Consider the following 13,336-nt stretch of genomic DNA (forward strand, 5'->3'; position numbering starts at 1 on the left):
CAAAACCTAACCAAATTCCTAATTGGATCCCATCACTATAGTGGTTGGGCGGTTGGCTAACCCACGGGAGACTGGACTGATGGATCCCTAAAATGAGACTCAATTCTGTTATGGTACGATAGATGAAGTAAATCCCGGATAAAAATTGTTCTATGGAAAAGAATCAACGGCTGTGCCTCTCAATGAGGAAAAACGCGTTGGTCTCTATGATCCAAGTGCAATCTTTTCCTTGATTTGACTATGGGACTTACGGGTTCGGTCAGATCAGTTTAGTTAGTTAAGGCTTTTGACTACGTTAGAGTAAAAATATCCTGGAGGAATCACCCGTGCTTTCCGAGCGAGGGAAGTTTTTCCGGGTTTGCGATTTTGGAAGAACCGAGGGATTAGTCTCTTGTCTGGATATCCGTGGGCGAGGCCCCGAGTAAGGGACCCTGCCCCGTACAAGAAGTGCTACTTCCGCTGCTATACTAGTACCCTTGAATTCCTTGCGCGGAGGGGATAGGGATCTTTCAGCTGGTATCAGAGCAAATTGGCTAATGTGGATCAATCGAGAAGACAAAAATGTCAAAAATTTATGTAGCAATAAAAGGTTGTAATTGTGTGATAAAATTCATACAAATTGTTATTCAGATTGAAATTCATAAATTGGTAATTGGGTCTGCAGATGGAAGTACCGCAATTATATGGAATCCTTGACTTGGTTGAGGCCTAGACATGATGGTATTTACCTCATAGTTCCAAGGACCATGACTACCCGTAACTGCAGCTCTTTACTGGCAGTATATATGAGTAAATCTAAGATCTTGAAATTATAAGCAAAAATGCTATCCAGATGATGAATTCGAATGTGGTTGATATGATTTTAAAATTCTAGTTGAGAACTAATGAGATGATTTGGATTCTGATTGAAAAATGATGATTCGTGAATTTTGGTTGAAAAGTGATGGTTGAAAAGTGATAAGCTGAGCAAAACCACAATGAGGATGAATGGGATGAGTCCCTGTGATGATGTTCATAACTAGAATGACGATAATGACTTTAGCAAATCACTATGAGATTAGTGGATTATACTGTGACAAATTGCTACTGTTAACACTTGACCCAGTGGATAAAGTTAAGGGATGACAAATTAAAAATCTGTATAATTTAAATTCCCATGGAGGACTGTTCAGATGGAAATTTTGTTCTAATGGACCATTATTGTGTTAAAGATATGAATGATATGTTCTGAATGAATTGTTATCTGATAATGAGTTCTATATGAATATCTTTATCCCATGATTCTGTGAGGAGATGACCAATCTAAAGAACCCCAGAATCAGTTGAATCTAAAATTGGATTTGAATCATAAATAAAGGGACTTAACACAAGAATTTTTGTATTGATAGGAACATGGATCGAGGTCGTCATGGTTGAAATGATAACCCCCAACTCAATGAGGAAGAGCTCGACTTGGATGTTCGTAAAACTCTTCATAGATCGCGGCCTGGACCTTTCAAGGGTGAAGGGAAAAACTTGGGCGAGGCTGTGGAGAAGTGGATCAAAGCAATGGAAGAGTACTTCGATGTCACTAGGTACAATGAGAAGAGCAAAATGGCTCTTGCAAGGTTGAAGATAGTAGAAACAGCCAGAGTGGCATGGAGAAACCACTGCGAGACAAACCGTCTGGATCAGAATACCCAGACATGGAATGATCTCAAAATTTACCTAAGGACGAGGTTCTGTCCTCTCGGCTTTTTGGAAACACAGATGAACGAATTCTTAGAGTTAACCCAGGGGAGCAGAACTATTGAAATATATCACCAAGCGTTCGCTCTCCTTCTCAAATACTCGCCACTGCTGGATGAAGAATAGCTGATGGCCAAGTTCATTCGGGGACTGAAGGAACCTTTGAATATCCTGGTGAAGAATGCCAAGCTAGTTTCCATGGCTGAAGCAGTGCGGATGGCAAAGGATTTTGCCAAGGCCTTTGATGTCAAAGTCCCGCCGAAGCCAGCACCATCACCTTTCAAAAGGTTTTTAATTCCAGAAGGTGATTCCAACCTTCCACCACCTAAAAGATATCAGGGTCACAAGCCCAGGATATGGGAAGTTCCAGAATGGAAGAAATGTCCTTTTCCCGAAACTCAATCCCCTGGAATTCAACTTCAAAAGTTCCACCCTTGAACAAGGGAGTGAAATGCTATAACTGTCAAGGATTTGGACATCACAATATGGATTGCCCAACTCCTTCTGGATCAAGGTTTTCGAGGCAAGGAAATCCGGGATCAAGATGCCAAACTCCAGCACCTTCCTTCCAAAGTAATCAGGTTTCTTTCTGCGAAAATCAAGGAAATCCCAGAGGTAGACCCTCTAACCAACCCGCAGTTTCAATCCAAAGTAATGCAAGACCTCCGCCTCAGAATAGGCAAAGTCAAAGAGAGATGTTTCCAAATCAGCCGTCCACTTCCAAGGCAGTAACGGTGGAAGTGATTGAAGAAGAAGAAGATGATGAAAGAGATCATACTCCACCTGCAAGATGAGAACATCTCGCGTTTTTTAAGTGGGGTAGGGTGTAAGATTCCTTCCCAGCCCCTCAAGATGTCCAATTTCTCCCCCTTTAATCAATCCCCTTTTTAGAATAATAATAGATCTTGTCTCTATCTATTTTGGCCTAGAGAGAGAAAATGTCTAGAGGGAGGTAATTTAAAATTGAGATATTTTTGGATATAAAAATCCTGCTAGTGTCTAAAATGGTTTCCCTTGAAACAAAAATTCAAAAAGAACTTTCCAATAGGCAATTGGAATTAATTGAAAATAGGTAAAAAGGACCTTAGCCTAAGGGTCCAGATTTTTAGAAATTTTTAAATTATGCTCCAATTAAAGTTCCTATGGACCAATAAGATTAATACAAATGTAGGGAGGAGATAAATTGAAGAATCAAAGAAAAACCCCCAAAAATGAGTAAATGCTCACATAAGATGAAGAGTTGACTGAGTACAAGGTTAAAAATTAAGAGATATTTAGAGAAAATGATGGATTTTTGACACCTCAGTGTGTGGGGATCTCCTCTCATGAAGGAGGTGCCTATTTCACATGTGTGAAGGAGTTTTAAACTAAAAAATAATGAGATATTTTCATATCTCCTCTCTCTTGTTTCAACTAGATCCAAAAAGTAAGCTAAACTGACCTAAAAATGGTCAAAAATTGACCAAAATAATCTCAAAAATTCTAGAATCAGTTTGCTTGGTTAGAGGCTCACTTTTTCCTATAAATAGAAGCCTCTCCCTTTGTAAAAGCTTAATGGTGTTTATGCACTGTTACTCTACTTCTACCTAGAGCCATTTACATTGAATTTTCTTGATAATTCAATTGTTTTTGGCTTAATCCTCTTTAAAGCAATTGGTGGCCACTCTTGCTTCAAACTAGAGTAGAACCCTCAATCCCTCAAGCCAAAGGAAAGCTTACAACTCCATGTAAGCTAAATTTTTCTTACTTTCTAATTTTAAATCTATGGTTTTTCTTATTTTCTTGTTTTATAATTGATTGAAGTAAATTCTAATGCTATTCCTTGATGAAAAGGCCACCCCCTTCTCTTCTGTACAATTCAGCCTATCTTTATCCTAGAATGATTAACAAAAAAATTAATTAAACTTTTCTTATTGTTTACTCTCTTGATTTCTAAAAATTGAGTAGATTAGAGTCCTATACATTTAGACTGGGTTAATTTAAGTTGAAATTAGAATTTTAAAAATGAGAAATGGTCAGCCATACAAACAAGGTTATGGTAAACTTTTCTAGAAGTTTGTAGACAAGAAAGTTTATTTTTATGTTATTCCAAAAGAGTAATTCCCACCGTTTGTGCATTCTAAAATAAATATTCTAATTACTCCATGTACATATTTACCTATAAATATATGCATGGATATCACTGATATTAATTTTTAAAATTGATTTCTATGCATAAAAAGATGCATAATGAAAATTGTTCTATTGTAAAGTGTTATTTTTATTAAATTTAATTTCTATGCATAGAAAGATGCATAATGGAATTTTTTTAAATTACAAAAGTGTTATTTTCATTAAAATTGATTTTATGCATAGAAAGATGCATAAAGGATTTATTTTTATTTCAAAAGTGTTATTCTCATTAAAAATGATTTTATGCATAGAAAGAGGCATAAAGGATTTATTTTTATTTCAAAAGTGTTATTCTCATAAAAATTGATTTTATGCATAGAAAGATGTATAAAGGATTTATTTTTATTTCAAAAGTGTTATTCTCATTAAATTTGATTTTATGCATAGAAAGACGCGTAAAGGATTTATTTTTATTTCAAAAGTGTTATTATCATTAAATTTGATTTTATGCATAGAAAGACGCATAAAGGATTTATTTTTATTTCAAAAGTGTTATTCTCATTAAATTTGATTTTATGCATAGAAAGACGCATAAAGGATTTATTTTTATTTCAAAAGTGTTATTCTCATTAAATTTGATTTTATGCATAGAAAGACCCATAAAGGATTTATTTTTATTTAAAAAGTGTTATTCTCATTAAATTTGATTTTATGCATAGAAAGACGCATAAAGGATTTATTTTTATTTCAAAAGTGTTATTTGATTTTATGCATAGAAAGATGCATAAAGGAATTATTTTTATTTCAATAGTGTTATTCTCATCAAAGTTGATTTTTATTTATAAATAGATGCATAAAAGGATTTTCATAAAAGTGTTATTCCCACTGAAGTTGATTTTTATGCATAAATAGATACGTAAAGAATATTTATATCAAATTTAGAATCCTCTTAAATTCTATGTTTAAATTCTATGAAATAGATGTGAATAGAGGTGATGAGATGTGACGTGAATAGAGGTGATGAGATGTGATGTGAATAGATGTGATGAGATGTGATGAGAAGCAGATGGATGTGAATGAATGGATGGATGGATGTGATGTGAATAGAGGTGATGTGATGTGAGGTGAATAGATGTCATGTGAATCAGATAGATGTGAATGAATGGATGGATGGATGTGATGCGAATAGAGGTGATGAGATGTGAGGTGAATAGATGTGATGTGAATTAGATAGATGTGAATGAATGATATGGGATGGATATGGATGTATGTGAAAGAATGGATGTGGATGTGTAGGTGAAAGAATGTGATGTGGATGTGTTGTGAAAGAATGTGATGTGATGAAAAGAGATGTGATGTGACATGAATATATGTGGATGTATTATATGAATAGATGTGGGTAGTCGTACATTGGATGGATGTGGATGAATGAGATGAGATGTGTATGAATGAGATATGATGTGGATAGATGTGATTAGATGTTAATCTCCGGTATCTCCGGTGCCTCTTCATGCTCACCTTCTATGTAGTCCGAGTAACCCTTTCCCATCAGGAAATTTGTTAACCTGAACCTCCAAGCATGGAAGTTGTTCTTATGCAAAAATTTGGTTTATGCCATCATTTGACATCTTGCTAGACACACAAATTTACTAGAAATAGCACTCTGGATTTGTCCTGCACAAATTGCTGCATTTTCTGCAGCAGTATTGTACTACACTCAAATGTCACAACCTGTGACCTCAATGTTCATACATAGACCCAATGGCAACTGTTGACCTCCTTGTAGCACACACAATGTCTGCACAACCAGCAGTTCTTAAAACAGAGTTCTGCATAGTATCGATGACTTACGCACAGTGCTTGAAATTGCCTGCTTTCTGAAAAATGGAGGTCGTAATGTGTGAGATCCCATTGCCCCCTCTGTGCATCGGATTCTTGGATGGTAGCAGCGAGAGCAGCTCCCTCTTGCGTAGGGCAGGGTTTCCTGCTCGGGGCCTCACCCTCGAATGTCTGGGCATGAGACTAAGCTGGTGGTCATTCCAAAAACTGAAACCGAGAAAATTCCCCATGCCTGGAAAAAGGGGACGATTCCACCATTTTGAATTTCTTAACAAATTTTTCTAACGAGGTCAAGATATTGAACTAACCTTCATCTGAATAAACCAGATAGAAGGGAAACTATTACAGACTTAACTTGAAGGAATCAACGCTTTTTTCCTAATTGAATTAGGCGCAGCTGTTGATCTATTCATTTGATAAGTCTTCAGGTTATTATTTAACTATTCGAGTTCTAAGCGTATTCCTATTAATCAATTTTATTATTAAAACTCTACTGATTCCATCCGGCCCATGGGTTAGCCACCGCCCAACCACTGGAATTGGTAGAACCACACAAGTACTCACCAACCCATAATTGAATGCCTTTCTTAACTTTTGCTTTAGAATATGAAAAGATGCAGGGGGGAAGAGAGCTTGAGCTCTTGCAAGCACACACACACACTCACAAAACCCTAATATCTCCGAGAACACACAAAGTGAGAGGCTGAAAATCTTCTTCTTCCTCACTCAACACTCAACACACCATATACAAGATAAGAGTACACACAATATGAAAGGTACTCAACCAAATACATACAAGGGTTCTCTATAGTGTGAACCCAACTAAATGAGCTGGTGCTATAACTATGCCAGTCTCTAGAATGGCTCTCACACTGCCTGTCATCCCACTGGCCGCATATCACCCAAGATCTCACCAACCATGCCAGTGGTGTAAGTGTGGGGCCTATCCCCCAGGCGGGTCATCAGTGTCCACCATCTCACTAGATGAGCTCGATATCTCAACACTCCCTCTCGAGCTCAACTCCATCTCATGTACACCAAGTGAAGCCCTGAATCTGCAAAGCTTCTCTGTACCCAATGCTTTGGTGAAGATGTCAGCTACCTGATCCTGTGTGCTGACATAAACAAGGTCCTTACAGCCTGTCATACCATACTTGGACAACATGTCCAAGCCATACTGTCTCTGCAGTAATCCAATACCATGTGGTGACTTAATAACCTCAATGCCCAAGAAATATCTGAGCTCCCCCAGATCCTTCATCTCGAACTTTTGTCTAAGCAAGATCTTTACATCAAAGATCTCTGCATCATGGTCCTCTGTAATGATAAAATCATCTACAAAGATGACAACAAGCACAATCCCTCTATCACCATGTCTCACATACAGTGAGAAATTTGCATTGGCTACATGAAAGCTAATAGTGATAAGATATTTTGAAATCTTGTCAGACCATGCTTTTGGTGCTTGTTTTAAGCCATACAAGGCTTTCTTCAACTTGCAAACATGCTTGGGGTGACTCACATCCTCATAACCAAGTGGCTGCAACATATACACCTCGTCTTGCAAATCCCCATGCAAGAATGCATTCTTTATATCCATCTGATGTAAAGACCATTGCTTTGATGCAGCCACTGCTATCACAACTCTCACTATTGCCATCTTGGCAACTGGGCTGAAAGTTTCCTCATAATCAATGCCATATGTCTGCACATACCCTTTGGCTACCAACCTAGCCTTATACCTGTTTATGCTTCCATCAATGTTATGTTTTACTTTGTACACCCACTTGCATCCCAATGGCTTTTTTGCCTTCAGGCAATTGCACTAAATCCCAAGTCTCATTTCCATATAGTGCATCCATCTCCTCATCCATAGCTTTCTCCCAACACACATTTCCAACAGCCTCATGAATGCATGTGGGCTCTACAACCTGCACAACCTTTGCCATATATGCATAATGATGTGCCACATAACCATCATAGGTAAACCTCTGCACAGGGTTTTTCACTCTCCCAGATCTTCGTAGCTTTTCATTCATGGCTTCCATAGCCTTCTTTATACCAGGTGTTCTCATAGCTGGGATCCCAAGCTCCTCATCAAGGCTCATCTCTGAGCCACTAGACTCTCCATCAACATGAGAATGTCCCGCAGAAATGTCAGGCATACCAAGGGGCTCAACCACTTTCTCTTTTCCTTTATGTGATGTACTAATTACATTTGCGGGACTGGTATTATGACGCAGCCTACCACTCCATGGTCTATCAACAGACCCACTAGATGAGGACTCTCCTGGTCCACTCAAAGACTATGATTGCTGACCTGCATTCTGTGCAACCACACTTCCACTCACATCAACCCCAACAGCTTGTTTTTCAGCAGCATACCAGCTGCTCATCTCATCAAAGACAACATCTCTGCTTACCCTCAACTCACGTGTAGCAGGGTTATAACACCTGTATCCCTTTTGCTCAAGGGAATATCCAGTAAACACACATTTTTCAGCTTTTGGATCAAGCTTAGTTCTCAGCTCATCTAGCACATTGTAAGATTCCTCCCCCAGCCTCTCAAGATGTCCAACATCTTTCCCTGTAATCAAATCCCTCTTCAGAAATATAAAATATCTTGTTTCTACCTGTTTTAACCTAGAGAGAGAAAATATTCTAGAGAAAGAATATTCAGTTTCTAAATATTTTAGGATAGAAAAAAATCTCATCTTATTAAAATAAGTTCCCCTAAAACAGAACTTCAAAAAGATTTCTAGGAGGTGCATTAGAAATTAAGTGTAATCTGTTCAAGAGGCATTATTATCCTAGGGGTGAAGATTTTTTCGTCCAAATTTTAAATTAAGGTTCCTATGGACCAATAAGATTCATCCAAATGTAGGAAGGAGATAAATAGAAGAATAAAAGAAAAATCCCCCAAAAATGAGTAAATACTCACATAAGATGAAGAGTTGAATAAGGACAAGGCTAATAGTTAAAAAAGAGAGATATTTGGAAGTAATGATGCATTTTTGACACCTTTGCATGGGGCAATTCCCCTCATGAATGAGGCGCCTACTTCACATGTGCAATTGACTTTTAAATCTTCAAAAATTGAGATATTTCATCTCTCCTCTCTCCTAATTCAAGTCTAGTTCCAAAAAGTTAGCTTAACTGACCTAAAAATGGTAAAAAAGTGACCAAACTGAGTTGGAAAATTCTAGAATCAGTTTGTTTGGTTAGGAGCTCAATTTTTTCTATAAATAGAAGCCCTCTCCTTTTTTGAAAACTCAATAGTGTTTATGCACTGTTACTCTACTCCTCCCAAGCCAAGAACTATGAATTTATTAATAATTCACTAGTTTTTGACATTTTCCTCTTCCAAAGATTGGTGGCCACTCTTGTTACAAACAAGAGTTGAACCCTCAAACCTTCAAGCCAAACGAAAGCTCCAAAAAACTATGTAAGTAGAGATTCTTGTAATTTTCTTTATTGATTTTATGTTTTTCTAATGTTTATGATTGTTTGAAGTGACAAAAGGAAGCTATGTCTTGATCGAAAGGCTTTTCCCCTCTCTCTTCTTAGAATCAACCCTTCTTTATCCTAGTTAAAGTGATAATTATTGGAATCAAATTTTTTATAATATTTTCTCTTTTATAAGTGAATTTTGATTAGTCTAGATTACTTTAAATCAGTTAAGAGTTAATTTTTAAGACAAATTAAGTAGGAAAATTTGAAAAATGGTCAGCCATACAAAGGAGGTTCTGGTGAATTATTTTGGAAATAAGTATTACCTTTTGTTATGCTAAAAGAGTAATTCCTATCAAATCTACACTCTAAAAGTGTCATTTTCATGCATAGAAGATGCATATTGATTATTATTTTTTTGATGCATAAAGGAATAATTTTTTTATTATGAAAGTGTTACTTTCATCAAAATAGATTTTTGTGCATAAAAGAATATTTTATTATTATAAAAGTGTTACTTTTATCTTTATTGATTTTATGCATAAAAGTATGCATGAAAGAATATTTTTTTATTATGAAAGTGTTACTTTCATCAAAATAGATTTTTATGCATAAAGGAATAATTTTTTTTATTATAGTGTTACTTTCATCAAAAATAGATTTTTGTGCATAAAAGAATATTTTTTTATTATAAAACTGTTACTTTTATCATTATTGATTTTATGCATAAAAGTATGCATGAAAGAATATTTTTTTATTATGAAAGTGTTACTTTCATCAAAATAGATTTTTATGCATAAAGGAATAATTTGTTTTATTATGAAAGTGTTACTTTCATCAAAATAGATTTTTGTGCATAAAAGAATATTTTATTATTATAAAAGTGTTACTTTTATCCTTATTGATTTTATGCATAAAAGTATGCATGAAAGAATATTTTTTTATTATGAAAGTGTTACTTTCATCAAAATAGATTTTTGTGCATAAAAGAATATTTTTTTATTATAAAAGTGTTACTTTTATCATTATTGATTTTATGCATAAAAGTATGCATGAAAGAATATTTTTTTATTATGAAAGTGTTACTTTCATCAAAAATAGATTTTTGTGCATAAAAGAATATATTTTTTATTATAAAAGTGTTACTTTTATCATTATTGATTTTATGCATAAAAGTATGCATGAAAGAATATTTTTATTATGAAAGTGTTACTTTCATCAAAATAGATTTTTGTGCATAAAAGAATATTTTATTATTATAAAAGTGTTACTTTTATCATTATTGATTTTATGAATAAAAGTATGCATGAAAGAATATTTTTTTATTATGAAAGTGTTACTTTCATCAAAAATAGATTTTTGTGCATAAAAGAAATTTTTTAAAAATTATAAAAGTGTTACTTTTATCATTATTGATTTGTATGCATAAAAGGATGCATAAAAGAAATTTTTATATCAAGATAAGAATTCTCTTAATCCTATGACTAATTCTCATGAATATTGGTAAATGATTAGTTTTAAATTTAGTAAAGTAGTAATTGAAATATTACCATTTGATAAAGATAGTTCAAGAAGAACCGTTCCAGACTCAAAAACCTGAATCAGACTTTGACCAAGATGTAATTCCTTCGTTAGTTTCAAGAAATGATGATGCGACTAGTTCCTGAATTTATACTCAAATCACCCACCGAATTTGAAACTAAGTTGAGACCTTTGATTTTGATCTAAGGTTGAGAATTCAGAATTCGAGGAATTCTGCTTGAGAATCCAGTCCTGTGATCTAGAAATCTTGGATACGGAATTAAGATATACTCATTGTATTCAAAAAGAAAATCAAAACTGAAAACTTGCATAGAAACCCTGTTTTCTTAAAAGACTGTCTTACGCCAGAATGCTGGAGGGAGCATTTGGTATATATGTTTATCTAAGGGAAGTTCGGTTGCAACAACTGGCGGCGAGGAGTGTTCAAGGGATAGCTCACGCGGCAAAGCCTGCCCAGGTCTTTACCAACCTCGGTATGGTTAAAATGGTGAGCTTCCGGTACGATGGACGAGGGCCGACGAAGCGTTCCCTGAGTGAAGTGCCAGGACACCTAAGGAGGATCCTGGAGGGTTCTGACCAGGAGATGCACGGGCTCACGGTGCCGAGGACATCCATGCATATGTCGAGGAAGGTATTATATGATGGACCTATGTTTATTGTAATCTATCACACTGGATCTTGTTGTTGACTCGCTGGTCTCAACTAGAGTCCAGAGTGACTGTTTTGTGAGAAACAAAGACTCAATGGAAATTTTGAAGTATGACATGTGTAACCCGTAAATTGAATGTCAATGAATTGTTTTATAGATTAAAGTTTTAAAGAGGAGTGTGTGCGTTTCTGTTTTCTAAAGCTAAAGTTAAGAATGGCATTTCAATTATGGATAGGTGAGTACTTGTTTGGATCTACCAATTCCAGTGGCAGGGTGGTGGCTAACCCATGGGCCGGATGGGGTTAGGCTGGAATCAATGGAGTTTTAATAATCAAACTAAAAAATCTTAAGATTACGCTAGGATTCGAGTAGCTAGTCAATTCCCTGATAAATTTCTCAAATGAGTGGATCAACGGCTGTGCCTGATCTTGATCAGGAAAAAAGCGTTGAATTTACTAAAATGATCAAATTATATCAGTGATAGTTTCCCTTCTATCTCGTTTTATCAGATGAAGGTTAGTTTAGTACCTTGACCTCGTTTAGAAAAATTTGTTAAATAAAATAAAAATGGTGGAATCGTCCCCACTTTCTGGGCATGGGAAATTTTCTCGGTTTTGGTTTTCGGAGTGACCACCAGCCTAGTCTCGTGCCCGAACATTCGAGGGCGAGGCCCCAAGTGAGAAACCCTGCCCCGCGCATGAGGAGGCTGCTTCCGTTGTCAACTACCGGGAATCTGGTGCATGGAGGGGGTAGAGGGATCTCACACACATGCACATATGCAATGCATCCAAGATGAGACAAATCAGGTTTTCTGCCAGTAAACCTCTCCTCTAGAGTTACATCATGTATGGCTGCAGTTGGAGTCCTGTTCATGATGTATACTGTTGTAAAAACAGCCTCAGTCCAATAGCTATGCGGCATATTCTTCTCTTCCATCAATGCTCGCACAATCTCAGCAATGTGCCTGTTTTTCCGCTCACAACTCCATTTTGCTACGGAGTGTATCTGGATGTAAACTGTCTCCGAATACCATTCTTCTTCAAAAATTCAGAGAACTCATTGGAGAAGTACTCTCCCCCTCCATCTGCTGACCTTAGGCACTTTACATATTTTCCTGTTTGCTTTTCAACCAAAACTCTGAAGTTCTAAAAGTGAGTGAACACCTCACTCTTCTCCTTCATGAAATATACCCACACTTTCCTTGTGTGGTCATCAATGAATGTCACATAATACCTGCAGCCTCCCATAGACATGGTCTTCGTAGGATCCCATACATCTGAATGCACAACATCTAGTGCATTTCTGCTCACATATCTGTTATGTGGAAATACATGCTTTGTTTGCTTTCCAAATTGGCATGCTTCACATATTCTCTGCATACCTTCCATTTTAAATTTTGGCAGCCCTGTCACAATTCCTTTAGTCTGCATAGACTTCATTCTCTGCACATTCACATGTCCAATTCTTTTATGCCAAATGTCTGTGTCTGCAACAATTCCTGAACCATTTGCAAACATCGCAGCACTCATTTCAGGCATGTCTACATTCAACGTAAACATTTTGCCCACTCTGTTACCTTTTGCAACCAACCTGCACTTGTCTTTAAAGTCTTCAACATAACAACCATCAGGGTTAAACCGAACCTACAAACCCTGCTCAATCATCTGGCCAACTGAAACCAGATTCTTTGTTATGTTCGGAACGTGAATGGTACTTCACTTTGCCATCCTGCATAGACAATGGCACATCTCCAACATGGGCAATTGGATGAGCAGTGTCATCCCCTGTTTCCACAAAACCTGGTTGTTCAAGGTTTTTCATCTCCTTGAACCACTCCCCATGACTTGTCATGTGGTTCGAAGCACTTAAATCCACATACCATACATCATCTTTTTGTGTTGCTTCTACATTTTCAGACATGGCATTCACGACATGCTGCATAACAAACAACCTTTCATTATCCTCATTGTTTCTACTTGAGGATGCATAGTTGTTCTGCTGCACTTTCCCATTTTG

This window comes from Cibotium barometz, chromosome 21 (genome assembly GCF_041138505.1).
Source record: "Cibotium barometz isolate CiBa-2024 chromosome 21, ASM4113850v1, whole genome shotgun sequence".
NCBI lineage: Eukaryota > Viridiplantae > Streptophyta > Polypodiopsida > Cyatheales > Cibotiaceae > Cibotium > Cibotium barometz.